Raw genomic sequence first — 13,592 nt, 5'->3', positions numbered from 1 at the left:
TGGCCGGGACGTGTGGCACGTTGTCAATAAATGCCTCAGACACATTCTCCAGCTTAAGTGGTACAATAAAATGCCAAACGAAACCCTGTGGACCAAAACAAATCAGAAACCAATGGAGGTCCAGATTAAGAAGAGAAAATGGTGATGGGCAGGCCACATCCTGTGTAAGGACTGTGAGGAATATATCACGAGACAATCGTTAGAATGGAATCCAAAAGGAAAGAGGAAAAGGGGCTGTCCCAAACAAACATGGCAACAAAGCTGCCTGGATGAAGTAAAAGCAGCTGGCTTAACGTGAAATCAAATCAAGACTATCGCTAAGGATCACAAGAGACAGAATGACTATGGAGGCCCTATGTTCCATTAGGAGCCAAAGAATTAATAGAATAGAATCCCAGGATGCTAGGCCCAAACCTGCATTTTCTTTGGACCTGAAGAGTTTCAGTGTCTGTACTGCTTCTCAGAGGGGCAGTGACCACCGCTCTGTGCCTTGGCTGGAGGAGACCAGGGATCTGGCCCAGCAGGACAGGGTAGCAAGAAGCCCCAGAGAGCAGGAAGGTGAGTGGCAGTGCTCTTGTCGGCATCTCAGGAAGCACGCCCAAGGGGTATTCTGTGACCTCACCCCATTAGATAGGGGTCACCAAATTAAATTAATATGCAACAGGTTTAAAACAAATAAAAGGAAGTATTTCAACATGCAGCCAACCTGTGAAAATCATTGCCAGAGGATGCTGTGAAAGCCAAAACTTTAAGGGTAGGTCTACACAGCTGCATTATTTCAGAATAACTAATGTCATTCCGAAACAACAAAGAGCACATCAACACAGCAAGCCATTATTTCGAAATAATGCTGAGCTGGAGGACTTCTTACTCTGATTCCTGTAACTCTCATTTTATAAGTAGTAAGTGAAGTCAATGGAAGAGTTTTCTTCCTTCGACTTCCTGCTGTGTAGACAGCACCAAAAGGCTGAATTAAGCTATTTCTACTTAAGCTACTCAATTGACGTAGCTCAAGTTGCGTAGCTTAATTCAACTTTAGCCCTGCTGTGTAGATGTACCCTAACAGGGTTAAAAAAAGAACTAGATAAATTCATAGAGGATAGATCCATCAATGATAGAGGATAGATCCATCTGTTTGCCAGAAACTGGGAATGGGTGACAAGAAGTGGATCACTTGATGATTACCGTTTTATTCACTCTGTGGGGCGCATGGCCTTGGCCACTGTCAGAAGACAGCATACTAGGCTAGACAGACTTTTGGTCCGACACCAATATGACCACTCTTAAGTCCTATCCCAACAAAATTCTATGATGGGCACACCTAGGGCATCACCAGATGATATTGCAGTTGGAAAAGAAACAAATCAAAATAACACTACTCTGAATCAGAGAAGAAATACTGAATTCCACTTTTTTCAAGGGGCAGAGAAACAGAGAGAGATGGCTTGACGACAGATAGGATTCATGAAAACTTAAAATTATCACGAATTGTTACAGTACATTTTAAGTTCATACCAAAAGTAAAAGAGAGGCCTTTAAATTACATTTGGACTACAGATGTACTGTACTATCATCTCTCTTCTAAGAACTTAGAGCAAACTTTCTTTTTAAGATAGACTGTGCAGTATGTGAGAGGACAAAAGTATGCTGACATTAGCTGAGAAAAATATGTTGTCAAACTCTTCAATGCTTCTGAAAAGTCAGCAAATGAACAGAGCCATCGCAAGTATCCGAGTACTAAAACTGAGACAACTTCCACTTTGGGGGAAAAAAACAAAAATTGCCATGTTTTACACATGTTGATGCAACTTAAAGTTAACTATCTTGAAGCCATATTTATATATTAATATACTTAAATGTGTATTGGAAATACTATTAAAACTACAAAATAGTTCTTTTCATGGCAAATTAATATTTATGCTTCCTTACCCATCAGATTTTTTTCTTATATTCCACATTCTACAAATTGTTCATGTATCTATGCAGAAACCAACACAGCCAGGCAGTAGCAAATGTCTTCAAAGTAATAATTCATCTCCATCAACATCATGTCAGATAACCTGCTCCCACCATTTGCTATGAGGTCCAGCTGGACCTCCCACCCCAGCCTCTCTCACACAACTGCTAAGATGGAGAGTCAGTCCTCTCCCAAGACCTCTTCTCCAAAGTGGAAAATGAGGAGTGGGTATAATCAATAACTTCATTGGACTATGTCTCCTCCCAGCTCCCCCACTCCTAACATGACACTCGTGACCAAGAATCATCTTAGCTGTGGGGAAAACACTGTAGAAAATAAGAAAACACAATAGCAGTTTTCCATCCCCTAGTTTACCTTGATGAAGAAAAGAGGGTGGGCCCTACAGACCTCCTCCCTTCTCCAAACTTCTGCCAAAGGGAAAGGAAAAGGTGAAAGGGGCCAAGCCATAAATCCATGTCCAAAGAGGTAAATTGAAAAAAATCACTTATTATTCATACTCTCATAGCACCCATGATGTGCTAAGTGTTGTCCAAATATGTTGAAAGACTTAGTTCCTGCCCTACAAAATTTTCAGACTAAATACATGAAAATTGAGTAAAATAAACATTAACTCATTTATATGTCACTGGAGCTTACAAATCAGAATGATCGCATGAGTATTTTTTTAAGTGCTAAGAGTGTTCTTGGTGGTATCCATGATATAAGTATTAAGACAACCTTTGGCCTGTATTCTTGAGGTTGTGCAATATTTTCTACAAGCAAAGAATGATGTCCATAATGAACAATCTCAGACACAATTCATCAGCTTTTGCCCTCAAAATGTTTGTATAATACTTCACTAAGCAAAGCATTCCAAACAGTTAAGAACAACTGTAAAGGACCTGGGTTAGATGTAGATACTTGTTTTTTAAATGACATTATGTTTGTAAAATTCAATAATGGAAATTAAAAGAAACCCTTAAAAGTAGTGGAACTAGTGTTAGGTTGACTTTAATTACATGATAAAATACAGTTTAAGATACCATCACTTTAAACTACAGAAGCTAATCATTCATGAATATCTCCCAAAATATTAAGCACGGATATAAATATTGCTAATAACAGAGCTACAATTAAATACCCATTTTTATTGTAACTGAAGTAAATTTTCAAAGTGCACTTACAGTACAATAACACTGCAGCAAATACTGCATATTTTCCTAAACATTTTTTTATGAATAATCACATTCAGTTTATGGCTTCTTCTGTAATAAGTCCAAACATGCACAACTAAACTCCATTTGCAAATGCTTTATTGCCATTCTCCACACAGAGTGTCTCCGCTATAAGTCGCCCCAGTATACATCCATTCTGCACTAAAGTCATTGACGTTTGTAGGAACTGATGTGTTGTAAGTCACTCACACACACACACACACACACACACACACACACACACACACACACAACACAACACAAAACACCACCCGATGTGCACAAATCGAAGTCAGCCACAGTGAAAAAGTTGCCCGCTTTAAGTTGTTTCACTTTAAGCCCAAGTTTTTTGGAACGTATCTTGGACTGATAGCAAGGACGGCCTGTAGCATTCTGCCACGACAAGGAGCATCAGAGTATTGTATTCACAATACCACAAACATCACCACACACTTTAATTATGAACTACTAAAAATCTCAATTCTTGTATATTACTAAAAATTAAAGAAACTATTAAAACTTGTAAAAGGGATTCAAGTTTTAAAAAACAAACTTGCCATACACCTAAATGCTGGCACCCAATTACAGTACTTAAAGCTATAACTATAAAAATGACACAAGTTTAGAGGAGGGATGTACCACATAATGAAATTATGTAACAGAACATTTTCTCCAACATCATATTGGGGCAAACTAAACCCTAATTTTTATAAAAATATATATTTAATCTTTATTTGAAGGAACTACTGTGTTTATATTAATAGCTATCTAGTTAAGTCTTACAATAATCTATAAGTTCAAGTAATCATACACTAAGATGTTCAAATACATTTTTCAAAACTAAACTTATTTTCAACTAATAGCAGTAGACAAGCGTATGGCTACTTTTTATTAACCTGTTACAGACTATTTTAAATGCTATAGAGATCAGTACTTTTGTAGAAAAGTGTTTCTTTAGTAGCCTGACACTTGAAAACCAGCAGTTAAAATTATCTTCAATGAAGAATAACTGGGTATTCCATTCAATGTTTCAAGTATTCTGAAAAAACAAAATTACTACAGATTGTTTAGTGAATTATATTGCTATAACTAGCTTTTTGTCAGACTTCAGTGATACTCTGAAAAGCAACTGACAGAGGAAAACAGTTATCTGATCAGTACAAGTTACACCCACAGAGTGTTTGTGGTTAATGAAGAGCTCTGTGCAGTGGGAGGGAGGAAGACAACATACCAATAAACAAAGAGCACACAGACCCCAATCCTGTAAACAGCTCCACAAACACAGACTCTTGTGCAGAGCCTCACTGAAATCAATGGGGATTTCCACCTTCATTTAACTTCTTGCAGGACTGGGATCTCAGGCTATGTGTACTATTTAAAAAAAAAATACAGCAGCACAGCCAAAGTGTTCAGTGTAGCCACTCACTGCAGCAGGAGTGGGCAAACTGTAGCCCTAAGGGCCACATCAGAGTTTAGAAATTGTATTGAGGGCCATGAAAGCTCACAACATTGGGGTTGGAGTGTGGGAGGGTGTGAGAGCTGTGGCTGGAGGTGCAAGTTCTGGGGTGGGACCAAAAATGAAGAGTTCACATGTGTAGTAGGGGAGGCTGAGTGAGAGCTCTGGTTGGGGGTCCAGACTCTAGGATGGGACAGGGGATGAGGGATATGGGGTGCAAGAGGAGGCTCTGGGCTGGGACTATGAGATTCAGAGGATGGGAGGGAGATCAGGGCTTGAGCAAGAGATTAGTATATGGGGATGCAGGCTTGGGGATGCAGGCTTCGAGCTGCACTTAACTTCTCTAACTCCTCAAGTGGTTCCCAGAAGCAGCAGCATGTCGTCCTCTGGGCCAGCTCGTACAGAGTCGTAGTCAGGCTCTGCCCTTGCAGCTCCCACTGGTTGAAGTTATCAGCCAATGGGAGCTGTGGGGGCTGTGCTTGGGAAGGAGTAGCTCAGAGGGCCCTCTGGCTGCCCCTACACATAGGAGCATGCCAGAAGCAGGACATGCCACTGCTTCCAGAAGCTTCACAGAGCAGAACAAGCCCCAGAACTAGCAGGCACTCAAGAGCCAGATTAAAATGGCTGATGTGCTGTGTCCCTTTGCACTACAGCAATGTAGTTAACCAAGCTCCCTGAGAGATGAAAGCTAGATCAACAACATAGGAAGTAGGGATGTAAATGGTTAACAGGTAAGCATCAAACTTACCAGCGTGCTTATGCAGTAACTGGTTAACTACCTGCCCTGCCCAGCTGGAACAACTCCCTCCCCACACTCCACCCCATGTCCCGCGACATGGTGCGGCAGCCGAGCCCACCGTGCAATGGGGCAGCTGTTCCAAGGTTAAACAGATAAAAAGTTAATGGGTTAAACACTATGTTTAACAGGGAATGTAAATCCCTAACAGGAAGTATTCTTCTGTCACCTTAGAGGTGTCTCCACCAGGGGCTAGGTCAGCCTAGCTACAGCTCTGAGCCACAAAGCTGAATTGACTTAACTTTTTAGTGTAGACCTGACCCGAATGGAACTAGCCATTTCATTTAGTATTAAAATTCATTATAATTCGTGATTTTCACAGTTTCAATACTTGTTTTAAACTTGTCTGTTCCAAGCGAACATCACTTGAAATAAAGAACACAAAAGTCTTCCAGCTTATGAAAATGATTTTCGTGTATTATTTGTATTATCATAGTGCCTAAATCAACCCTAAATCAGGGTTCCAATGTGCTAAGTGCTGTACAAACAATGAACAGAAAGAAAGTCAGCATTTAACACTGTTCAGTGAATCCCAACTTTTTCTTATGATAGAAAAAGAAACATTTAAGGATATCCTTTGAGGGTAACATCTTTAGACATACTTCCCCACTAAAAGAGGTAACGTTACTGGATTAGTTATGTTAAAGTTAGTGGAACAAAACAATCTTAATTACAGAATAAATTTCTTTTAAAGCCACATACTCACAGACTCATTTAAGTTTATAGAATATTTTTGCATACTAAAAGAACTCTGGGTCCCCTTTACCCTTTCAAACATGGCACACTGGGTCAGAGAACTAGGGTGGAAATTGGTTTATTGTCACTACTGCAGAAAATATTCAACTTGAAACACAATCTTCTCTAGTGATAGAAATGTAGCCGTGTTAGTCTGGGGTAGCTGAAGCAAAATGCAGGACAATGTAGCACTTTAAAGACTAATAAGATGGTTTATTAGATGATGAGCTTTCGTGGGCCAGACCCACTTCCTCAGATCAAATAGTGGAAGAAAATAGTCACAACCATATATACCAAAGGATACAATTAAAAAAAAATGAACACATATGAAAAGGACAAATCACATTTCAGAACAGGAGGTGGATGCGGGGGGGGGGGGAAGGAAGGAAGGTAAGTGTCTGTGAATTGATGATATTAGAGGTGGGGAGAGTGGGATGTTTGTGAGTTAATGGTATTAGAGGTGATAATTGGGGAAACTATCTTGGTAATGGGTAAGATAGTTTGAGTGTTTGTTCATTCCTTTTTGGAGAGTGTCGAATTTTAACATGAATGACAGTTCAGAGGATTCCCTTTCAAGTGCAGATGTAAAAGGTCTTTGTAGCAGAATGCAGGTGGTTAAGTCATTGAGAGAGTGTCTTTTCTGGTTAAAATGGCAAGAAACTGTTTTTTCTTTGTGATCTTGTCTGATATCTGTTTTGTGGGCATTAATCCTTTGGCGAAGTGTCTGAGATGTTTGTACAATGTACATAGCAGACGGACACTTTCGGCACGATAGCATAGATTATATTTCTGGATGCGCAGGAATATGTGTTCTTGATCTTATAACTCACTTGGTTAGGTCCAATAATGGTATCAGCAGAATGAATATGTGGACAAAGCTGGCAACGGGGTTTGTTGCAAGGGAAGGTACCAGGGTTGGTATTAGTGTGGTATGCCTATACTGGAACAGGATACCATACTCCAAGAGGCTCTGGGAGACAGACCCATAGTCTCCTATAGACAACCACCTAACCTCAAGATGATTCTTACCAACAACCACAGGACATACCACACTAATACCAACCCTGGTACCTTCCCTTGCAACAAACCCCGTTGCCAGCTTCCTTCCTCCCCTACCCCTCCCCCCCCCCCCATCTCCCTCCTGTTCTGAAATGTGATTTGTCCTTTTCATATGTGTTCATTTTTTTTAATTGTATCCTTTGGTATATATAGTTGTGACTATTTTCTTCCATTATTTGATCTGAGGAAGTGGGTCTGGCCCACGAAAGCTCATCATCTAATAAACCATCTTGTTAGTCTTTAAAGTGCTGCATTGTCCTGCATTTTGCTTCAATCTTCTCTAGGAATGAGAGAAGAATGATTTGGTGATCATATATAATGGATAACTAGAGATATACATGCTGGAAGTGATGTTCAAGGAATTCATTTGCTATGCAAAAATTCAAAGATTATCAGGTTCACAGAAGTTGTGGTCTGCTGACTTTCTATTTCAAAATAACGTATTTCCTTGCCTGTGGTGCTACATTTCAGTAAAAACAATATAGTGAATTGTGTTTGTCTTTCATACAGAAATGATGTGGACAAACAGACAGCTAAAATTAAGCTGTGGCAAACCTCTTTACTAAGGTCTGACACTGAAAGGTGCTTCTGCAGTATTTAACCTTTAAATAAAGTAATGTCTCCAGACAGTGAGAGTAAGCTTGTTTCAATGTAGCAGCACACCTAAAACAAAATAATAGGCATGTGTAAGTTATCACTGTGAAGAAGTTTGCAGTGGGACACTGCATGCCACTTCTACCAAGTAGAAGATCAAAAAACACTGGAATATATATTTAAAAAATAGAAGTATTAAGACTTTACATCATTATTTTAGAATAATATAATCAGCATAGCAGACTCTACAATATTAATGACAGGCTTCAAACTGCAACCTGTGATAACTGAATGTAGAATGCCAGCTAAAAAATGTTTCTTCTACTGCTATAGAATTTTTTTTAAATGACTCATCTGATGAAGTGGGTTACACCCACGAAAGTTCATACTACAGTAAAACTCTGATGGTCTGGCATCTGATGGTCCGGCACCATCAGTAACCCAGAAGTGCTCCGGGCAGCTGGACCATTGGAGCTGCTCTGCCCCCAGCTCCCCCGATTCAGCCGCTGCTAAAACTGACCAGCGGCTAATTGGGCAGAGCAGCTGGAGTGCTGCCAGGTTGGTCTCGTAGCGCTGCCCCTCGGGGCTGCGGGACCAACCGGGCAGCACCCCAGCTGCCCCCGATACAGTATCAGCAGCGGCTGACTTGGGGACACTTGGGGCAGAGCAGCTCGGGTGCTGCCAGGTTGGCCCCGTAGCGCCAAGGAGCGGCGCTGCAGGACCAACCCAGCAGCACCCCAGCTGCTCTGCCCCAGGCATCCCCAAGAGCAGCTGGGGTGCTGCCGGGTTGGCGCTACCGGACCAACCCGGCAGCACTCCAGCTGCTCTGCTGCAGGCGTCCCCGATTCAGCCACTGCTGGTCAGTTTCAGCAGCGGCTGAATCAGGGACGCCTGGGGCAGAGCCGGACTATTGGAAGGGGGGGCTAGGAGGGATCTGGGGTGGCATCCCTCCCACCCCACATAGCCCCCCCTTCCTATAGTCCGGCAAATCTGATAATCCAGCACCCCCTGGGTCCTAAAGGTGCCAGATTATCAGAAGTTTACTGTATAATGTCTTTATTAGTCTCCCCAGGACTGCTCATTTCTCTCTGAGAAACAATTTAAGGTATGACATGTCTATTCTCTATTTACTGCACAACTGTGTCATACTGCATTTCTAGTAAGCAACAACCCCATTGCTGTTAAAGTGTGCTAAAGTTTCTCCCGCCCTTTGCAAAAAATCATACTGTACATACTGTACATAAGCCAGTCTAATTTTTATGAACTGTAGTTTAACATGTACCTGGAAGGGGCATGCCAATCCACAGTCATCAGTCAACACATGCTAATTGATCTTCCCCAGTCAATGTTAATTGTTAACACAGTTTTGATGACATTATGAGGGCATCAAACTTTTCCCATTGACTAGGCACACCTAGATTTAACAGAGCTTTTACATGTGGATGATCTATTAGAACAGTGGTCACCAACCAGTAGATCAGGATCTACTGGTAGATCTTGGAGCCTCTGACAGGTGATCTTGACTAGTTTGGCCAAGAAGCTATCAAGTGCGGGCACCTCAGCTGCCCTTCACCGCACAGCTGCGCACCTCCTGCCCTTTGCCATGGAATGACCCCTCTCTGGGATCGTCCTGCTTGCGGTACAGAGCAGGGAAGGGAGAAGAGGGGTGCTTATGTCAGGGTGCCCCCCCTCCTCCTGTATTCTATCTCCACAGAGCAGAGAGGGGGCACAACAGGGCTTGGGATGGAGGGAGTTTGCTGGGTGCTTCTGAGTGTGGTGCAGGGCTAGGACAGGGGTAAGCCTGCGTTAGCCTCACTGCATCACCACCCAGGAGCCACCTAAGGTAAGCAGTGTCCAGCTGGAGCCAGCGCCAATTATGAACCACCTCCTGTGCCTCAAATCCCTGCCCCAGGCTCAGTTCAGAGCCCCTCATACTCCAAATCACTTAGCCCAAGGCCAGAGCCTGTGACCCAAACCTCTGCCCCTGCCTGATGAAAGGGAGGGAAAATAGGGGTGGAAGGGAGGGAGGGAGGATGGAGTGAGCAGGGGGTAGGGCCTCGGAGAAGGGGCACGAAGGAGGCGTGGCAAGGGTATCTGGGTGTGAGGTAGATCTTGGATTGCACTTAAATTCAAAAAGTGATCTTGTGCCGAAAAAAGGTTGGAAACCCCTGTATTAGAATGTCTCTCACTCTGATAAATGTAACATTTAGTTTCAGGTTCGAATTATATTCTGTAAAGTCCTTTATCACTTTTCTTAATTATTGCACAAAAGCAAAGGTGGTAGCCCTTCAGAAAGTGTAATATTCAACATACACCAACTTAGCTACAGCCTTTTTCTATGTCTGCAGTCTTACAAAATTAGTAAATACATTGTCCCCTTAATAAAAAACAAGACACTAGACGTATTTTTTGCCAGTGAAATAATGAAGGTAGAAACAAAGGTTCATAATAAATCAAATACAGTTATTTTAAAATGCTGAACTGCCAAAACTCATCTTTTGAACGTGTTAATTTTAAGTACAAATTGCTGTGTCACATCATAAACAAACTGGTGCAGGTATGCTGCATCCTATTTAAAAATACTAGTTCATTTATAATTGGACACAGTAGGGCTGTCTTAGTTTTTACTTGTTTGTTTGACCTGTAGCACAACTAACAAAGGGGTCATTAAACAAAATACAGAAAAGCCTAAACACTAGGGAAAAACTTGAAATGAAAACGTTGAAGATCTATGGGCCACATTAAGGTCTTTCTCCCTCCTAACTCAACTTCTCCTGCTGCTCACTCATGCAGGGAGATCATAATTCTGTGCTTGCGATATTTCCACGGCAACACTAATGACAATGATGTCACAGACTCAACCCTGACTTCACTGCAGGATCAAGTACGTGAAGCAGATGGAATGCGAGAGAGAAAGCCCCTATTTAAACATAATTCTCTTTCATGGGAAAGAAAAGGGCATTAGCAAAGAAACAGGTGACTGGACCTTGTTTTGATGTAGGATATATTCAAAACATTATCATAGCATGAAAATCTATTTAAAGGCAAGACTTACAATACAGTGTAACTGTCAAGTTAGTTAGCCTTATAATAAACAGAACGGAAAAGCTCCCTGTTTAGTAAAACAAATCTGTGCTCAGTTTTTAAAGTGGCGTTAGAGAAAATTACACATTCATCTCTTGTTACATTTACAATATTCCCTTAAATAAATTCAGACATATTTATTTGACATATTACTATTGTACTCATAATGCCACAGGCAAACACAATGACAGGTCTCTGCTCTGAGGCATTTGTGATTTAAATTAGACTTAATACAAGAGGCAATCTAACATGATATCCAGAGTGTAGAAAGATGATAATTACAACATACAAATGGCACCCAAAGAATGGAGATGGGAACTGCACCTCACCCACTAGACCTTTCAGGAGTTTCAAAAGGCCTCAATTCTCTCTCCAATCCTATTTAGAATCACTATTCAGCCACTACATAAACTGGTAAGAAAAAAGAGACTTATGTACCAACAATACATAGATGACACAGCTCTACCTATATGACAACCACACCATGCAACATAAAACATCTCATCTAGGCACTGAACTAAGCTCATGGATTAAAAACAGCTAACTGAAGTTCAACATATGCAAGACAGAGGTGGGCAAAGGAAAGCACTCTGACGAGACCGCATGCATGGTGCACTCTCTTCTAGTGGAAGGCACACATCTCACAATTCATAAGTTCAGCCAGGAGTTTTGGGGGTGTTCCTTGATTGCTCACTGATGCACTCACACAGCAGCATCCACAAGTAATACTTTCCAACATCTCTAGCTGTCTAGAAGTCTCCAAAGACAGCAAAGAGGATGGGGACCTGACCTAATATTTATTCATATCTTTGTCATATCATATCTCCCATCCAGACTACTGCAGTGCAGTATAGCTGGGCATGAAGCCTTCAGCACACAGGAAATTCCAGCTTGTACAGAACACCGTCGTATATCACCTCATCACAGGGGCTGCTATGAGCACAACAAATCTGTCTTCTGCTCTCTGCAGAAGTTTCCCTATAAAACAGTAAGTCAAATTCAAAGTTCCTGTCTTTTGCTTCCAGGCATCAAAAGACTAAAAGTCTAAAAGACTACCAAAGCAGGTACAAAAAAAAACTATGGACCATAAGGATCAAGTTCAGTGGACTGAGCTTTTCTTAGGGGCAGCTCTGAAACTGTGAAATGAATTCCTTCAAAAACTATGGACCATCACACCTACCAAACACTACCAAAAGGCCTCTGCTACACTAGACACACAGTTCTCCCCCTGAGGAGAGGATAAGAGAGAGAATTAACCACACAGATGTTAGCCATGTTGATTAACCCACCACTGACAAATGCCCAGATTCTATGGTGACAAGGGAGATATACAAATGTATAAGGAATAGAAATGTGTGTGTGTGTGTGTATATATATATATATATATATATATATACACACACACACACACACACACACACACTTGTTAAGTACCCAACCTATTGCTTCCTTTTAAAGAATACATATTAATGTGTAAAGATTTGGAGTGAGGACAGGTATAGAAGAATAATCAAAAGATAATACTTTCTGAGGAGAGCTTTGAGAATATGAGAAGAGCAAAACAACCTGGCACCCAGTGCCAGGAGCATACTCAGTGCATAAGGGGCTCTTGCAGAAGACAACCAAAGGGATATTAAGATGACCTGAAATAGCACACACATTAGAGCTGGAGAAGTGTCAATAAACTCATGTCAGGTACAAGCAAAAGCCAAACCTTGCACTCCTTAAAGTGAGTACAGTGAGTTTGAATGTGATGCAGAAGGGGAAAGAAAGCCGGTGGAGGATTTGACCAGGTGAATAACATGTATCTGGCAACAGCACGCTGGATAAACAGGATAGACACACTGGATAGACTTGAAAGATAAATGAAAATCGTGATCAGAAATGAAGATGCTGTAGTAGTCAAAGCAAGAGATGACAAGTGCATGGCTCAAGGTTCTGGCAGTTGGAAGAGAGAAGGGGCAAAATTTCAAGATATCAGAGAGAAAGCACCAGAGAGATTAATTGGCAGACTATATCTAGGGAAGAAAGAAACCAAATGTGACATGGAAGTTGCAAGCCTGGGTGAAGAGGAAGCTGAGCTGAAATGTGACTGGACATCCAAAAAGAGATGTCAGATAGCCAGTCGCAAAATAAAGACAGGACATGGGAGAGCGATCAGGCATGGAGAGCTTTATCAGGGTCTCGTTATCCCATAAGATGAGAATGGACAGAGAGTTACCAAAGAAGAGAGTACAGAGAATGGGAGATGACCATGTAGTTGCCTCTACTGGAATTGTGAAGAGGAGCAATTAAGAGATGAAGCAAAACCAAACTTGTGGAGAACCATAAAAGCACAAAGAGGGAGACAAGCAGACAATTGTATGAAGGAAGCTAACTGGTCAAGGAATATAAAGATACAGAAGTCACCCAAGGACTTGACCAGCAACAGAATATAACATACTGCCTCTATGAAGGCAACTGCGTAAGGGTGAAATGGGTGGAAACTACCATGCAGAGAGGATTCATAGAAAGTCAAAGTAGCTGAGGCTTTGGCAACAGACAATTAATTAAAAAAGCCTGAGTATTAATGAGAGAAAGAGTATACACTGACAGTTGGAAAGGCTGTAAGAGTTAAGGAAAATGACTAAGAGTGGAAAAACAGCACTGTGCTTAGAAGCAGAGGAAGTGGTGGACAGTAAGTGAACAAGGAAAAAT

The 13,592-nt window shown here is 41.4% G+C and overlaps 1 protein-coding gene across 3 annotated transcripts in view; it reads right to left on the bottom strand.

The window, feature by feature from the left end:
* The window catches only part of DENND1B (DENN domain containing 1B), a 259,577-nt gene that overhangs the window by 241,433 nt on the left and 4,552 nt on the right, over nt 1–13,592 (bottom strand). The gene's annotated exons all lie outside the window — the stretch shown is intronic.

This window comes from Pelodiscus sinensis, chromosome 9 (genome assembly GCF_049634645.1).
Source record: "Pelodiscus sinensis isolate JC-2024 chromosome 9, ASM4963464v1, whole genome shotgun sequence".
Classification (NCBI taxonomy): domain Eukaryota; kingdom Metazoa; phylum Chordata; order Testudines; family Trionychidae; genus Pelodiscus; species Pelodiscus sinensis.
Note: the sequence above shows the minus strand (reverse complement) of the source record. Positions and strands in the feature narration are given on the sequence as shown.